Consider the following 17,747-nt stretch of genomic DNA (forward strand, 5'->3'; position numbering starts at 1 on the left):
CAGAAAGGAAGCTGGGGGAGCTGGAGAACAAGGTAGACATGACTCCCGAGTGTCTACAGGAAATAATCAAACTCCGACAAGCCTGTCTGTCCCACTGGGAGACACTGGGGAAATTAAATTATGCCAAACATATAGAAAGGTCACACGCCCTGGGAGATAAACCTGGCAAACTCTTAGCTTGGCTGTACAAAAGGGAGACCCCTAGCACCCCCATTTGCCACATACGCAAACCCGATGGCACCACCGGGCACACACAAGCAGAGATTAATAAGGTTTTTTCTGAGTTCTACCGTGACCTTTATTCCCAGACCCCTCCCTCATCCGACACCGGGATCGAAGACGCCCTAGATTGCATTAAGTTACCCAGGCTAGACCCGCAACGGGCTGAAGCCCTAGACGAACCGATTACCCCTGATGATGTGAAGGCAATAATCAGATCACTACCCTCCGGAAAGGCGCCGGGCACGGATGGCCTCTCTGGGGTATTTTATAAGACATACGAGGAGACCCTCGCCCCCTTGCTTGCACAAGTATATAACGAGGCTTTCGAGCGAGGCTCCCTCCCGAACTCCATGAGTGAAGCAATAATAATTCCCATACTGAAGCCTGGTAAAGATGGGACAGATTGCGGGTCGTATAGACCACTTTCTATGTTAAATGTCGACAGCAAAATACTGACGGCGCTGCTCGCCAATAGACTACGCAGAGTGATTCCCCTTCTAATCCATCAGGACCAAACGGGCTACGTGCCCGGGCGTTCTATTACCGAAAACTTACGTAGGTTACACCACATCATATATAGTACCGAGAGGAAATCCCAGAAATACGCTGTAGCGTCACTTGACGCCACCAAAGCCTTCGACTCGGTTAGATGGGAGTGGTTGTATGCCACCATGGTCAGGATGGGGATCGGACCCGCCTTCCTTAAATGGACTAAATTGATCTACACTAATCCCACCGCCAGGGTGCGCACCAACAAGACTTATTCTGACAAATGGTCCCTCCATAGAGGCACACGGCAGGGATGCCCCTTATCCCCCATGCTCTATATCATAGCTGCAGAGTCGGTGGCCGCATATCTCCGTCAGGAATATGGTGACGGAGGCATTGAACTAGACGGGGTGTCACATCTCATCTCCATGTATGCAGACGACATGCTACTCTACCTGCATGATCCCGAGCTCCGTCTGCCCTACATTCTGGAGACATTAGATTGCTTTCACACACACACAGGCATACAGATAAATAGGGATATGTCCTGCCTCTACCCCCTCGCTGCACGGATCCCTGCCCCCACTAGACCTCCAGTGGCAAGTAACATCCTTTAGATACTTGGGTGTTACCATACACCGCCACCCGAGTACCGAACACATCCTTAACACGGTTAGGGCAAAGGACGCACTTGCAAAATCCATGGAGTTTTGGGGGAAGCTCCCTCTCTCTGTGGCTGGGCGGGCGGGACTCCTCAAAATGGTAGCGCTCCCACGCCTACTACACTGCTTCACTAACGTCCCCTTCAACATCCCCCCCGCTTTTTTCAGAGACCTGAACAAGCTCTGTAGGGGATTCCTGTGGCGGGGGGGTAGGCACAGGGTGGCGCTGGACATTCTCCAAAGACCCTATGAGAAGGGGGGATTGAAAGTCCCCAATTTCGAACTGTATTACCTGGCTAGTCAACTGAGGCACGTAACGCACTGGATGGCGGATGAAGCCACCACTGACACCCGACTCCTCCAACCGGCCCTGCCGCGACTGCTACTCCGAGACCTACTTTGGGTCGAGAAGGGGGCTCTTCAACATCACCCTTACCTAATCAAACTCGGAACTCAGCTCTGGAAGCGAGCCTGCAAGGCAGTGGGGGTGACAGACCCATATTCCCCGCAGATCCCCATTGCGGCCGTCATGGTGAAACCCTCATGGGGATATACAGACACGCGCACTCAGTGGGAACCCTATGGGGTGACGGTACTCGGAGACCTCATCCATGAACAAGAGCTCATGACGTTTACTGACCTCAGCGAGTCCACGGGCCTGCCCACGGGCCAGTTCTTGCTCCACAGAGCAGTAATGAAGGCCCTGAAGGAGAGATGGCTAGAGGCCGCCAACCAACTCATGGAGAATGAAGCCATCGAATCATTGCTGGATACTGCCGAAGGAGGTCATGAAACCTCCAGAATGTATGAAGCCCTACTGCAGAGCACGACAAAGGACGCACTGAAATGCAAAAGTAGATGGGAGAGTGAAATGGGCCTCGAATTTGAGGACAAAGCATGGGAGAAAATAACCCATTACCATAAAAAAGTCTCCAGAAATGCTCGCCTCCAACTTATTCAGCTGTACATCACCAATAGAGCCTACCTTACGCCCGACGCCATATCTAAGTTCAAAGGAGCCACGATCCAGACATGTCCCAAATGTCACGAGCCAAGGGCGGGTATGACCCACATGTTTTGGAGCTGCCCGATAGTCCAGAGGTTCTGGACCTGAGTGAAAGAAAAAGTGGCGACAGCTGAGATTGAGGTGGAGATCCAGGAGCCAGCAGCCTGCATATTGGGGAGTTACAAGCGAAACAGCAAGAATAAGCCCCTAAATAGACTCACTGACTTGATATACATAACAGCAAAAAGGCGCATAGCCATGGGTTGGAAGAGCGCAGGGGGGCCGAGCGAAGCCCTTTGGTGGGACGACCTCAAGAGATGGATAGCCGCTGAGACTGCGGCTTGGGAAACGGCGATTCAGGTACAAAGGCTGGACTCCAGCGCAGATCTACTCCGATGGGTAGCGCTAACGGTGCCACTACTCCACCCAGTGACGCATGACGGCGCCTCGAACAGCACTGACAGTCCCGACCCGGCTCGTGCCTAAGGAAATCTGAGGACTTCACTGTGGTCTCAGAGGGAGGGGGGAGGGGCGGGAAGGTTGGGTATGTTAAGACATGTTGTTCCTGATTCATACATATTGCATTGTCTAACCACTGTTTCATATGTGTTGAAAAACCAATAAAGAAAATTTAAAAAAAAAAAAAAAGGAAGCTAAAGATGCAGCATACAGAGTGAGTAAAAGTGGCCCAAGAACTGAATGCCATAAGGAGAAGAAAAAGAGAGAGAAGAGGAGCCCTTCCAGGAACTAGTGAATGAACGGAGAACCATTTAATTACAGTGCCAGAAAAACCCAGTCAAGAGAGTAGAAAAAAAAGGTAAGGTGGTAAACTGCATCAAACGCAGCACTTATATCTAACAAAATCAAGATAGAAGAAAGTTTTAAATGGTGGGCATGAAGAACTGAGTTGGAGAAAGAGAGAAGTGCATTTTCAGTCAAGAAACCTGACCCAAACCTGGATTGATGAGAGGTTAGCAGATAATGGGAATTGAGGTAAGAAGAAAGTTGACAGCAGACTAACAGTTTAGACAGATAAAAGAAAGGGAAGATGGGTGATGGGCCTATAGTTGCTGAGGTTATCAGGATCCAGTGTCAAGCTGTAGGAGGATTTGTCTGATCTTGTGGGTCGAAGGGAAGATGCCCTGAGTTAGGAGGCAATTTCTTTTAAAAAAGAAAGATTTCTATTGATTTTCATCACAAATCACACAATAGTCAACTCAAACCATTGTAACCAAAGGTCGATCCTTTCATGTTCAAAAGGATAATACATCTCACCCTCCCCACCCGTTCCCTCTTTCCCTTAGGGCAATCAGTATCCCCACCATCCCGACAACTTGCCTCTAACCTTATCCCAGAAGGTCTTTACTGTGATAGGAGCCCACTTCCACATTTCAGGCACATTGGGTCAACAGCCTGTCCCATCCGGCGCAGGAGGTCCCTGCTATCGTATCCTCTGTGCAACACACTTATATTGTATTAACCGCAGTCTTAGAATAATACTCGCTTCCCTTGGTGACCCCAATTTCTCCACCCAGTCTTCTTCCTCCAATGGACCCAGATTCTCTTCCCAGGAATCCCTTAACTTTGTCAGAGGTTTGAAGGTGAGGCTACTGAGCATCTGGTATGATCGCCGTCGCTCTGATCTCCCCCTCCATGAGGTTTGCTTCTATTGGTGATCTGTCTGGTATGTCCCACGTGCCTCGCCCTCGCAGGACATTGCGTGCTGCAGTCGGATATATGTATATCGGTCTCTCTCCCGCAGGTCATATCGCTCCTGCAACTGCTGGAGGCGGGCGGGTTGGTTTTGTGCCACAATGCCTTCCATTCGTGCAATACCTTTCTCCTACCACTTCGGCTACATAACCAATTTTTGGACTTCTGGCAACTCTGCATTGCCCCATATGGGTGTCTCCTTGGTCACCAACCCACCCAATCGTCCTCCACGCGGCCTTTGGGGATTTGAGCACGCAAGCCCCAGATCTTGTGAACTCATGCACCACCCTACTGCCATATATCACTTGCAGGTGGGGGATTTTGGGGAGGGGACAGAACCCAGCCCATCCTGTTCCCTCTCTATGTGCGGCCAGCCTCTCCCTCCAAACAACCGTTCATTAATCACAACCAGCTGTGAGGCCCAATAGTAATGCTGCAGATTTGGGGCCCCCACACCCGTGTCCCACACAGATTTGGACAGCGTTTTCACTGCTACACATAGGGCCTTATCTCTTCATATGATCCCCCTCTGCAAATGCTCTACGGTCCTAAAAATCCATGCAAGAACCCTTCTTGGGGTGTTTTGCAGAACATAAATGCTGCGGCAGTGACATCATCTCTAATAACTTCGCTCTCCTGACCAAGGATACCGGCAGTGTTGCCCAACGCTTAGCATCGCTTCTCAGCCAGTCCAGCACCAAGTCTAGGTTATTTCTGAAAAACTGTACTCTCTAATCCTACTGTGATACACAGATACTAAATGGCAGACTTTTCGATCATGAGGGGGCACATCCCTCGGATTGTTGCATCTCTTTCCTTAACCAGCATTAGGACTGACTTCTCCCAATTGATTTCCGAGGCTGCCGACCTACCCAAAATTCCAGAAGACCTCCATATGTCTGCGTATAGTGAGATGCAGTATCTCCCCACCCTCTCAAAACCCTGCAACAGGGGATCCGATCTACTGCTAGGGGCTCCATCGCCATAAGAAATAACAGTGGGGGCAGCAGAGCAAGAAGATACCCAAAGTCCACTCGTTCACTTTTACCCTTGGCTCCGGGTCCTTATATAACAGTTTCACCCATCTGATATACAAGGCACAAACTTAAATCTGTCCATAACTGCCCACAGGTACTCACACCCCACTTAGTCAGATGCTTTTTCAACATCTATCGCCATGACTGCGTGTGGGCCCTGTAGGGATGCTCATCCTGGTTGCCCGGCCCGGAACAAACCCACACTAGTCCAGGTGAATTAATTTGGCATCAATGGCAGCAGTTTATTGGCTAGTACATTTGTGAGGATCTTTGCCTCCCTTGTTGATCAACAATATGGGACGGTATGCTGCGTATTGGTCTGCGGGTCTCCCGTTTTTGTGTATCTCCACTACAGTGGCTTGTTGGAGATCCGCCGGCAGTATACTGTCTTGTTAGCCCTCCAAAAACATTGCCCACATCTCCTCCACCAGCCTGTGCCCTACTAACCCCCAAAACTCCACCGGGATTGCATTCGGCCCCAGTGATTTACCTGCCTGGAGCTGCGAAGTAGCCGATTGAATCTCTTCTATGGTCGAGTCAAGTTGCAAACCATCTGGTTGTTCCTGACTCACCTGCAGCAGATCCGTTCCTCCCATATATTGTGTTATCCTAGTCCTGTCCCGTGTGGACAGATCCCTGTACAGTGCCCGATTGTAATCAGCAAATGCCTCAGCTATCTCATTGTTCTCCATTGCTTTGTCCCATCAAGGCAGTCAGATTTCCCTCACCCACCTCTCTTCCGCATCCTTCCTCCCCATCCAGGCCACTAGTTGGCCGCATTCATCCCCAGTGTCAAACACTCTCGCCTGCTTGTCCCAATGTGCCATGTTAGCCTCTTCGAGCTGCACAGTGCCATTTAAACCCATAACTTTGGACAGTTCCCTCCTGCTCCCGTCCGTGGTCAGTCTAATATGCGTGGCTCCCACCTCCTCCACTTCACGTTCCAACTGGTACAGTCTCTCCCTGCACCCTTTGAGGTGCTACCGAACCATATGCATTGCCTTCTCCCTTAACATAGCCTTGTACGCTTCCCAGAGGGTTTGTTTTGTTTTATTCATATGCATATAGCGCACAACAGCCCAAGGACATCGTGGCACTTGTTACAGTACAAAGCTTAGTTACTTAGTTTGAATTTCTTGTCCACCGTCCCTGCATTATTCTGGAAGTATGCTTGTGATTCCTCTCTGATGGCATTCGCTATATTAGTGTCCTTCAAGTAAAATGCGTTGAGCCGCCACCACCCTCTTTGCACCCTCCCTCCCCCTCGTATACTAACCAGCAGAGGGGGGTGGTCTGATATACTCCATTGTGCCGGGTAGGAACACAGTCTATCCTTTGGTGTTAGGGAACTATTGATGATTTTTAGGTAAGGCAGGAGTGCTTCAGTTGGAAGGGTCTTGAGTATGGAGGCAGGGAGGATGTCATCCACGTATGATGTGACCTTAAGGGATGCTATGGCGTCAGTGAGGTCTTCCATACTGAGTGCCTTGAAAGTTGTCACAGTAGTTGTGGTTTTGCAAGATGGGGTGTAGGAAGGGTCATCATTATTTAATAAAAGTTTAATATTTATAATTTTGGTTAAAAAAGAAAATCAGTAGTAAGGGTAGAGACAGTGCAGGTATCAGAAGGGGGAGGAGCAAGTAGCGTATTTCGAGTATAGAAGAGCAGTTTGGGGGGAGTTGGCAATAAGTGTTTGAAAATAGTTAGCCTTAGCTTGTCTGAGAGAAAAGGAATATGAATGAAGCAATACAGAAAAAAGTTGATAGTTAAAAGGTAGATTTGTTTTTCAACTATCGGCGCTCGGCTCTACGAAGTTGAATCCTAAGAGATTTTAGGGAAGGAGGAAACCAGGGGCAGGGAAACTTGCCCAGGCTTTGAATTCAGAATAAGGAGAGACAAGGTGCGGGCGTGGCTTGGCAGACATGCGTTGAGGAGCAAACTTTCGGAGCTCGTACATGATCCGAGCTTAAGATCCGTAAAAGCTGGGGATAACACGAGGTAAACCGTACGAAAAACAGCTGAGAGAAGTCTGAAGGTTGGCAGGACAGATGGTAGTGGTCCAGGGAGAAATCGGACTGGAGTTGGCATACAAAATGGCAGACACAAAAGCTTGCACCGAAGAAGCAGCCCTGTGAACATAATAAAGGAGGAGGGGCAGCACAACACCGAGGTGCCCAAGGCATAACCCACTAGCACTGGAGACGGACGAGCCCCGCAGGCGAATCACCCTGCAGACGTACAAGGTGCCCAACAACGTCGCGGGCCCGTGGAGAAAGACCCGACCTGCCACGAGGAGAGCACCCACAGCACCAAGGTGGACGCCATGGCTACAAGGCAGAAGCATAGGTGGTGGCGAGAAACGCCTACAATTAACAGCCACGACCGGAGAGACAAGCCCAGCCGAGGACCTCTGCACAGCGCCCTGCAACGGCGAGTAGAGCGCTTGAGAAAGGAGAAATGTATACCCTAAGACGACCACCCCGCAAAAGGGTATTGGGGTAGGAAGGTGCTGGGACTATCAAAGGGCTATCTCCAGCCTCCCCAACAGACACGGACACAGCAGAAGGCAAGACAATGTCCCGCAGAGGCAGTGCGCTACAGCAGAGGTCGAACTGCTGAGGCACTAGGAAGGACAAAGGCGGCATTGAATCATCCCACACCTGGCCCGCGGGGGCACCTGCACCTGTACGCGCAACGACAAGGCTGGGAGAGCATAGCAGGAAGAAGCGGACAGACTACGGCGAAGGGACCCTCTACACTGGTACGTGGGAGGGCACAAACCACTCGCCCACGGGGAATAGCGGCCACGCTGTAAGACACGCCAGAAGCCACGCGCACCAGACAGAACCGGATGACTGCGAATTACGCAGAGCAGGCGGAGGTCTAGGCACGCTCCAGACCATCTCTGACAGAGGTGCCAGTCAACGGGGGGAGCATGCAGAAGGTAAAAGTTTGGAAAAATTGCGCCTCCCTGGGCAGACCTGGGGGTGGGGAGAGAGAGAGAGAGAGAGAGAGAGAGAGAGAGAGAGAGAGAGAGAGAGAGAGAGAGAGAGAGAGAGAGAGAGAGAGAGAGAGAGATAGAGAGAGATAGAGAGAGAGAGAGATAGAGAGAGACACGAGGGGGCACTACTGCTGTGGAGCGATAATGCAACGGGATAGGCTGACGCTGACACATTTCGAGGAACAGTGGGAGGAGGAATAGGGCGCAAGGTCACCCACGATGGTGTTCCCTGAAGTAAGGGTCACGACAGGGGGGCTCTTTGTACGGTGCCTGCCACCCTAATTCTGACAGTGGGATGGAAGCATAAACACAAGCACTGCAAAAGAGAAGGCACACCAACAAAGGCGGTGCGGGTCAACCCCTCACTAGGGGGGGGAACTATATAATACAGGTAACACCGAGAGCAAGCACAGCAGAATTATGTGCAGGACGGTGGGATATGTGGAAGCACACAGTTGATTCCTCACAGGCAGTGTGCAGATGCCCTAAGAGTATCCCAGTAACCAGCCAACATAGCTCAACAGAGACAGAAGTGAAACGCGCCTAATAAAGAATGCCTAGGTGCTGCTAAACCATTGCTGGCACCAGCATCTGTGGCTTCAAGCATCAAAGACATTCACAGAAGGTCCGCCACTGCTAGCACACGCCACGTAGCAGGAGACAATGCAGGCGGAGGGGAGTACTTGAAATGCAATACGAGGCTGACACATATGTTGATGGACACGGTTTGAGGTGAGAGGAAGGGGGATTGCAACTGCACAATAAGCAAAGCTGTATTTCAGGGGAGGCCACAGTCCATTGGCACATTCTTCTACACCCACTGGCCACAATGGGTGGGCCTGAACCTACATGGGCACGGGCATAGGCATGGGAGTACTAAGAACCCCAATAAAGAACGCGTAAGTCGAGGCCCAGCCCTGCAACCAGTGCACCAAGGCACTCACCACAGGGGGAGCCGGAATTAGGACAAGCAAGCAAGGGGCAACGGAGTGCCATAGCACCAACCACAGCTGTGGCACAATGAACACTCACAGATGGGGCCCTGGCCGGCACGGCAAGACGAGCACACGGACGAAACAGAGGGGAACAGAGCAATAAGAGCTGCAGCAGGAAGAGACAGGGAGTGCATGGACCAGGAAGCCCGGTGTGTCACTGCAGCATGAACCCATGACACAAGGCAGGGCACCAGTGAGCAGAAAATAGTGCCAGGATGCCAGCCAGACACACAGCGGCGGCAAGGAGGAAGCAAGACTGGGTCCCCGACGCAAGAGACAAGGCGCCCCCAGCACGGACATGTCGGAAAAGCAGAAAGGGGGGAAAGGAAAACAAATAAGCATGGAGGAGTTTGCCTGAAAAACAAAGCACCCCAGGCGGAGGTACCAGAAGCTGGCTCCAGCATAACAGACACTGCACAGGCTGAGAAGGGAAAAGAAGAGGGTTGTTTCCTTGAGGCCATAGCGGCGCTGAAAACCTCACTCGAATTTAAAATGGATGCAGTGATAGTGGACATGGTTCTCCTACGGCAAGACGTAAGGAAAGGGTTGGCACGGCAGAACAGCAGGTGCAGAGTAACACAGCAAACATAAGTGCTACCCAGAGCCAAATGGCGGAGGCATTGGACCGAATACGTACCTTGGAGCAGAGGACTGAGGATGTAGAAGGAAGAGCCAGGTGCAACAATGTGCGCATAGTGGGACTTCCAGAGGGTGAAGAAGGCATGGACCCCACAGGATACGTAGAGAACCTACTGCTCCAAGAGGTGGGGGCAGGGAATCTATCCCAGGGATTCGTGGTGGAGAGAGCGCACAGGGCTTTAACTAGAAAACCTCACCCAGCAGCCCCCGCAAGACCCATGATAGCAAAGATCATGAACTTCAGAGACCGAGAAAAGATCTTGACATTTTCCATAGAGGGTGGGGTCATAACAAGGAACGCTGCCAGAATAACTATGTATCCAGATTACACAGCGCAAGGGCAAAAGCGCAGAGCACAATTTTGGCCAACAAAGGAATGCCACAGGGTCGCCATGGTACGATTCATGCTGCTATACCCGGCCAAATTGAAAGTGCAATACAATGGCAGGCCATATTTCTTCGAGACCCCGGCAGAGGCCCAAGAATGGATGGACCAGCAAGGGATCCCACCACCCAAGCGACAGGGATGAGCGGGAGAGCAGGAACGCCCCCCCCCGATGACCCACGGAGAAGCAAACCGGACAGATGAGTGACAGTTCAGACTCGAACCAGCAGTTTGTAAGACGCAGGAGTCCGCAGTCTCTGAGAGCAGGCCGCCAAGATCCACAGATGCAACCCCACAGAAGGGCAGTATTTGTGATGCCAGTTTTAAGGCACCAAGGGAGCACCTCAAAAGGGCAGAGCCTGAGCGGGCGGGGTTGGGTTGTGGGGCTGGGCGTTTATTTATAGTTGTAGCAGTTGCATGGTTAGTTTGGTTAGGTGAAGGCACGAGTGGATAAGCATTAAACAACAAGGACACGGCAGAGGATAAAAAGAGAGGATTCAGAGCTACGTCCAAACACAGAGAACCAGAGAGGCACACCAGGGATGTGGGCCAGCGCAGAACAGATGCAGGCGGAGGCCACCAGGGTGGGGAAGGTCCAACACCACCACAACAAGCTGGGCAAAGTAAGGGCAGGCCCGAAAGCAACACACACTAGAAGAATAGAAGAACAGCAGCATATGAGCCCATGGGAATGAGCGGGCCGCCGGACTCAACGAACACATGGGCCAGGAAGTATTAAACGTAGTCACATAGAACGTCAGGGTACTAAACGCCTACTTCAAGAGGCTAAGGGTCTACGCCTGGCTGAATAGGGCAAAGGTCAACTTTGCAATACTGCAGGAGACACACCTGACGGCCGAGAAGCAAGCTAAGGTAGCCAAGAAGTGGGGAGGCCAGATGTACAGTTCAACATACTCTAACTAGTCAAGGGGAGTGTTGACGTGGATTGCTACAGGAACCCCATTCCAACTCATAAAACAAGAAAGACTATGTGGAGGGCAGAGTACTGATCATACAGGGAATGGTAGAGAACCGGGGGGTGTGCCTGGTGAATACGTATGCCCCCAACCATGACGCAACAGAGTTCTTGTGGACACCCACGCTCTGGCTGGCCCCATATAAGGATGCATCGATCATCTAGGCCGGTGACTTCAACTGTACATTAGACCCCTGACTGGATAGGTTGGACACCAAGCATAAGAAGCCAGCGCCGCTGGCCAGATCCCTACAGAAGATATTGGAGCAGCTTGAGCAAGAAGACGTATGGAGAAAGGTTTACGAGGGCATTAGGGGATACACACATTATAGTGCCCTGCATGGGACATTCACTCGAATAGACTACCTGTTCACGGGCAAGGAGACATTGGGGGCATTTACCGGGGCACACATTCATGCACGTACGTTATCTGACCATGCCCCTCTGGGTGCGGCATGGGCACATATTTACAGGAGAGCCCCCATACCCACATGTCGATTGAGGGCAGAAGCATTGTTGGATGGGGAATTCTAGGAGCACATCCGGAGCACGATAGAAGACTATTTTGAGGACAACACAGGGAGTGTGGATAACACTGGAACGGTCTGGGAAGCCCTTAAGGTGGTAGTTAGAGGAACGGCAATAGGAAAGACTGGAGGCCTCAAGGGAGAGATTTTGGCTGAACCATAGGGAGTAGAATTGGAGGTCGAAAGGGCGGAAGCACGAGCGGGCGAGATGGGAGAAGATCTCACTACCTTGAGGCAGCAGTGTATGGCAATCTGGGAGAGGCTGGGGAAGCTTGATTATGGGAAGTATATACAGAGGCTACATGCAGAGGGAGACAAGCCCAGCAGGCTCCTAGCCTGGCTAACTAAACAGGAGGGCAAGCGGGAACTGATAAACGCAATTAAAGAGGAGCAAGTGGGGAGGGGATTAGGACCCAGGAAGGCATTTATATGGTTTTCTCGCAATTCAACGAGAAACTATACTCCCGGGTAAAAGAAGAAGAGGCGGGAGATATAGCTGATGCTCTACCGGAAATCAATCTTCCCCAGCTAACAGAGGAGCAAACTCAAATGTTAACTACGCCCCTCATAGTGGAAGAACTGTCGGCGGTTATAGCCCAGCTTCCGACCGGTAAGTCTCTGGGGCCCGATGGGTTACCAGGCAAATTCTACAAGGAACAGAGGGACAGCCTGCCTTCCTCCCCGAGATTATTGGAGACACTAGAGGGGGCATACGAGAGGGGACAGCTCCCAAGCAGTATGTCGGAATCCATAATAGTACCAATACTAAAGCCAGGGAAACCACCTCTACAGTGCTTTTCCTATAGACCAATTTCCCTAATAAACCAAGATTCCAAGATCCTCACAGTGGCTCTGGCCAACCGGCTCAAAATGGTTATGCCAATGTTGGTGCACCCTGGTCAAACAGGGTATGTACCGGCAAGGAATACGATGTGGAATCTCTGCAGACTCCACTACGTCAGACAACACAAATTAGGAAGAGGGGGAAAGCGCAGTGGCATCACTGGATGCCATAAAGGTATTGGACTCTGAACTGGGACTGGATATTGAGAGTGCTTGCCCACTTTGGGACAAGTGAAGGGTTGCTACGTTGGATCAAGCTCTTATACAAGGATCCAAGGGCGAGGGTGAAGGCGGGCAGACACGTTTCGGAGGAGTGGAGCATAGCACAGGGTACGAAGCAGGGATGCCCATTGTCCTGATGTTGTATATCCTCGCCCTAGAACCATTTGCAGCCTTTCTGAGGGACGAGTACAGGGACACTGGAATAGTGATAGATGGGGAGCTAAATCAAATATCAATCTACGCAGATGACATGTTGCTTTATGTCCAGAACCCACGGACTCACTTGCCGGACCTGCTCGAAGCCCTGGGAGCATTCGGCAGGCTGTTGGGAATTACCATCAATAAGGAAAAATCCTTGCTGTTCCCGTTGGCAGGCCTGAGAGGCACAACCCCAGACCGGTTACCGGATTTAGGCCTCACATGGACCTGCACTGACTTTCAGATATTTAGGAGTGGATATATATCACAACATTAAAGAGACACATAAGGCCAACACACAGGTGGACCTAGATAAAATAGGGAAGGCCATGCAGTTTAAGGACACTACCGGTGGGGATGATAGGGAGGGCTGTCCTGTTGAAGATGGTGGTCCTACCTCGCCTCCTGTATTATTTCACCAACATTCCTTACAACATCCCTGGGTCATTCTTTAAACTGCTACATGCCATGGCAAGGGAGTTCCTGTGGGGAGGAGGGAGAAACAGGGTAGCATTGAACACACTACAAAGGGACTACGAATGGTGGGGCATCAGGCTCCCAGACTTCAAACGATATTATTTGGCAGCTCAACTTCAATTCGTGGTGCAGTGGCTGGGCGAAGATACACCCATAGACTCAATACTTTTTCGACCATCGGTGCAGCGATATTACCTGAGAGAGCTCCTGTGGATAGACACTGCCCCCCAATATGGTCAAGCTGGGCCGAGCCCTATGGAAATGAGCGTGTAAATCCAAGACATAAGGGACCCCAGCTCCAGGCAAACCCCTCTTGCGGGATTAGTCGATGCCTGCATTGCAAATCTGGCAACGTTTAGAGCACAGTGGGAAGATAAGGGAGTGGCCCAAGTAGGAGATCTGTGGCAAGATGGACACTAGGTGGAATTCCATACCCTGGTAGAAGAGCGGGCATACACAGGGGCCAATTCATATTGTACAATAACATGGTCCGAACGATAAGGAAGAGATGGGAGACCTTACCTGAGGCGGAAGACGCAGGGGGGGTACTAGATGCATGGTACAACATTTCAGAGGGGGGGCACACAGTCTCCAGGCTTTACGAACAACTACTAGGTGGCAACAACACAAGAGAATTACAGCAACGAGTTAAATGGGAGGAAGAGCTTCAGAAACCCTTCACGAACGAGGAATGGAACAGGGCCCTCCGATATACAAAGAAAGTCTCCAGGAACGCAAGGTTCAGACAGATGCAGCTCTATCTCATACATAGATCATATCTAACACCGAAAAGAATGTTGAGCATGGGGAGTAGACAGACCCAGAGCTGCCCGCGCTGCACGGAGGAGCTGGCGGATATTGCACATGTTCTGGTCATGTCCGAGAATAACGTACTTTTGGGACACTATCAAGGAAAGAGCGTTGAAGGGGGGAATCCAAATGCAAGCATGGTCGCCGGCATCTTACTGTCACAACCCGAGCCCTGGCTGTGGGTCTCGGGCACCATGGCCTCCACCTCAGTACCTTTCCAAGGCCAGAAAGGCCCACACTAGCCCGTTGCGGGTGCCTTGGACACAATCCTGGCACCGTTTGCACCAGGCGTATTTGGCAAGTATGGTTTCCAATGGACAATGGGGGAATATGGCTGCCCCCACGAGGATTATCGGGGAACTGCAACAAGCAGGCTAGCTTCTGGGTGGGGTCCGCCCCAAAGGCACCTGGGATACCTGCCAGGTATTTAAACCACACCCGAACTGAGGCACGTGCTTTGCGTTATTCTGCTTTGCAGCGTGACGTTCACCGGGTCCTGCTCTGTATCCTGGCCCGCTCGGGCGAACAGCCTGGAAGAACATTGCTATTCTTACCTGCTCAGCTCCAACTCTTCATCCAGTAGGAGCCTTTGAGGGTATCTCCATCGGTCCTTGGCTACATATTCAGGATTACGAGAGGCAAGAACAAGAAGCTACTTACCATCTCACCTGGAAGGCCTCCGCCATTACAAACCTCACCTTTGGCGCTCAGTCCCCCAATCCATCGTCGCTTCAAGGAATTCTCTGTGGCCTGAAAAGAAACAAGGCACAGGTCAGCTCATTTTCAAGGACGCTTTCAGCGCCGCATCTAGCGCATCCTTACCTACTCGAACTCTGCAGTCAGCCTCTGCATTCTCCATCAACCTCTACAAGACAAAAGAAGAAGGTTACTGGGACATTAATCAACATAGACTTTTTTCAAAAGAATCATTAAAAGACTTACCTGAAAGGAGTCGCCGCAGCCGGTCTGGACTCCAGGCGCACGGCAGTGAAGTAACTCCGCGGACCACGCCAACAATGACGCACCCCTGCCAAGCATGGCAGGACGGAGAGTGCAGCATAACAAAAATCAAGGTGAGCGGAGTCCCAAGGGGAAATTGCAAAGGAAGACTGGGAGGTGGGCCGCAGGAGACAAGGAGAAGTCACTATACCCCTCTCCCTTTTTCTAGAACTGATCCCAGGTAGAACGTCCCGGGGAGTTGCAGAGAGCCCAGAGATGTCCCGGACCAGTCCAGAGGCGTCCCTGTGGATACAAGGTGAGCGTTACACTTGCATGCTGGGCCTGTTCTCGCGAGGGGCAAGCAGAGAACACACCTGGCAAAAATGAAAGACTTGATGGCAATATGGGTGAAACGCTGCATAGCAATGGCGTGGAATACAAGCACGGGACACTCAATAGAGGGGTGGTGGATGGATCTGCAAAAATGGACGATATCCGAAACATCAGTGTGGACAAGGGCTACGCAAAGGGGAGAAGGTGACAGTGGGGATAAGGTATTGGCATGGAACACCCTTGTGCAGGACCTGTTCGGAAGTGGTGAAAGTGACAGCACAGGTGAGTCAGGAGACCAGGATGAGGACTAACCAGATGACGGAGGAAGCTAGGAGAGTATGAGTCGAAATGAGTCATGGGGGGGGGATGGCCGGCCCATTCACAACCAGGCGAAATACACAGTGTAACGTACGAACATCATGGACAGAGGAAGAGGGGGCCTTGCCGTGAATCGAGCAGATAAGAATAATATGAATTCCAACTTGAAAGTGCCAGTAGAGTTGTGATGTGTTTTGTTGTTTAAATTGTTATTTGTTATGTTTTGTGTTGGAAATGCAAATATAAAAAAAAGGTTAAAAATAAAATTAAAATAAAAGGAGAGACAAGGTACAGCGATGAAATAATAGAGAAAGGTTTAGTGAGAAGGTAATCGATTTTTGGGGGAGGAGAATACCCAATGTCAGAGAGATGTGAGGAGATAAAAGCAGTATGAGCAGATGTGCCCGGATTACGTATGTCACGGCGTAAAAAAAAGTAGAAGATGGGGCTGGGCAAGAAGAGGAGGTAGCATGAAGAAGTAAAAAAAGAGGAAGCGACTAATAAGATGGTAAAACGCGAGTATGGACAGAGTCAATAGATTCAAGTTCAGAAGCAACAAAGACCAGATCGAGAACCCACCATTCGGAAAGTGAAGGAGGGGATTAAGTGAGAAAGATTAAGGAGCAGAGCAATGGTTCAGATTGGGGAAGATGAATATTAAAAGGTCCCAGCCACAACGAAGGAAGAAACCTAAGGAGTCAAAGTCATCATGGAAGGAGCAAAGGGGTCCCAGCGAACTATAGTCGGAATAGAGAGAGAGGCAGGAAATGAAAATGAAAGAAAGTGATATTCTAAAGTAGTGAAAGTTTCAGTAATGCAAAGAAAATCAAAATTAAAAGACATTTAAATAAATCAGTTTTTGAAAAGAAAGAACAAGCGTTCTCCCCTTTTTCTCCTCTTCTCACCCTTCCTAACTCTTCCCATCTCCTGTTTCCTACTAGAAGTGAATTGAAAATGCCCTCCAGCTTGCAATTAATTCTGTCACAACGGTCTTGGTGATCTCATAGAGCAAGGTTACTTGACTCATGGCATAACAATGTCTGTGGAGCAACACATAGGCACGCTTAAGGTGTCTCAAGGGTTAGGGTAGGGTTGCATAACTAGTAAGGCCTTGACGTAGGACTTGCAGGGAAAAAGGTTGGTAAACCAGTTTAGGAAAAGCAAATGTAAAGTTGGCCCATGTCGGCGCCAGAGCGTAGGAATTTCAACCTAACAAGTGGTGGAAAATGTTAGTGGAATTCATTAAATGTATCACTTGACTATACAAATGCAGCCTTTGGATTTACCTTTGTTTGACTTATATGCTACAAATGACACGTCAATTAATGTTTCATGTTATGCTTCATACGTCCATTATTGACAATATAAGGGGAAACCTTTCCTTTGTAACTCATAAGGTAAAACATTTCAGAATTGTCCTCAAGGCAATCGAAAGAATACAGACTTAGCTGTGCAACCGATGGGTTCAGATGGAATTATTTTCCCAGTTATGATATTAAAGTCCTCGAACTGTCCGCAGATCACAGAATGAAAGGGAACATTACTGCACTATGAAGTCTGCATTTCCTTCAGTGGAAGGATTGTAATATAGCTTTATAGAGTTGCAGTGAGGGCCGTACCGGGCGATATGGGCCCTGAAGACCAAGTTAGTTTAACGAGCTATGAGGGACCATAACGTCCGGTACGGCCCAAGTTGCAGGTCTATAAAGCTATTAGAACACCCTCAGGGCACGATGCGGAACTTGATGCAGTGAATGTGCTAAAAAGCAGTATTCACTGCGCCAAATCAGTATGCCCAGGCTCCACCAGTATTTTCAAGTGGGCCTGGGCGTCCTCGTAGAACACGACAGTGCACCTTCAGGATTGCGCCTGTTTTTGTCATAACGGGCGTAATCATGAAATCTCAGCAGCATTTTTGTAAAATAACGACATATTCGTTATTTTACAAAAATGCT

General features: G+C 50.2%; 1 protein-coding gene across 2 annotated transcripts in view; it reads right to left on the reverse strand.

Annotated features, from left to right (window-relative positions):
- RPGRIP1L (RPGRIP1 like) overlaps positions 1-17,747 on the reverse strand; it is a 1,574,704-nt gene that overhangs the window by 796,194 nt on the left and 760,763 nt on the right. The window lies entirely within an intron of this gene.

Source organism: Ambystoma mexicanum, chromosome 1q (assembly GCF_040938575.1).
Source record: "Ambystoma mexicanum isolate Mex_15411 chromosome 1q, UKY_AmexF1_1, whole genome shotgun sequence".
Classification (NCBI taxonomy): Eukaryota; Metazoa; Chordata; class Amphibia; order Caudata; family Ambystomatidae; genus Ambystoma; species Ambystoma mexicanum.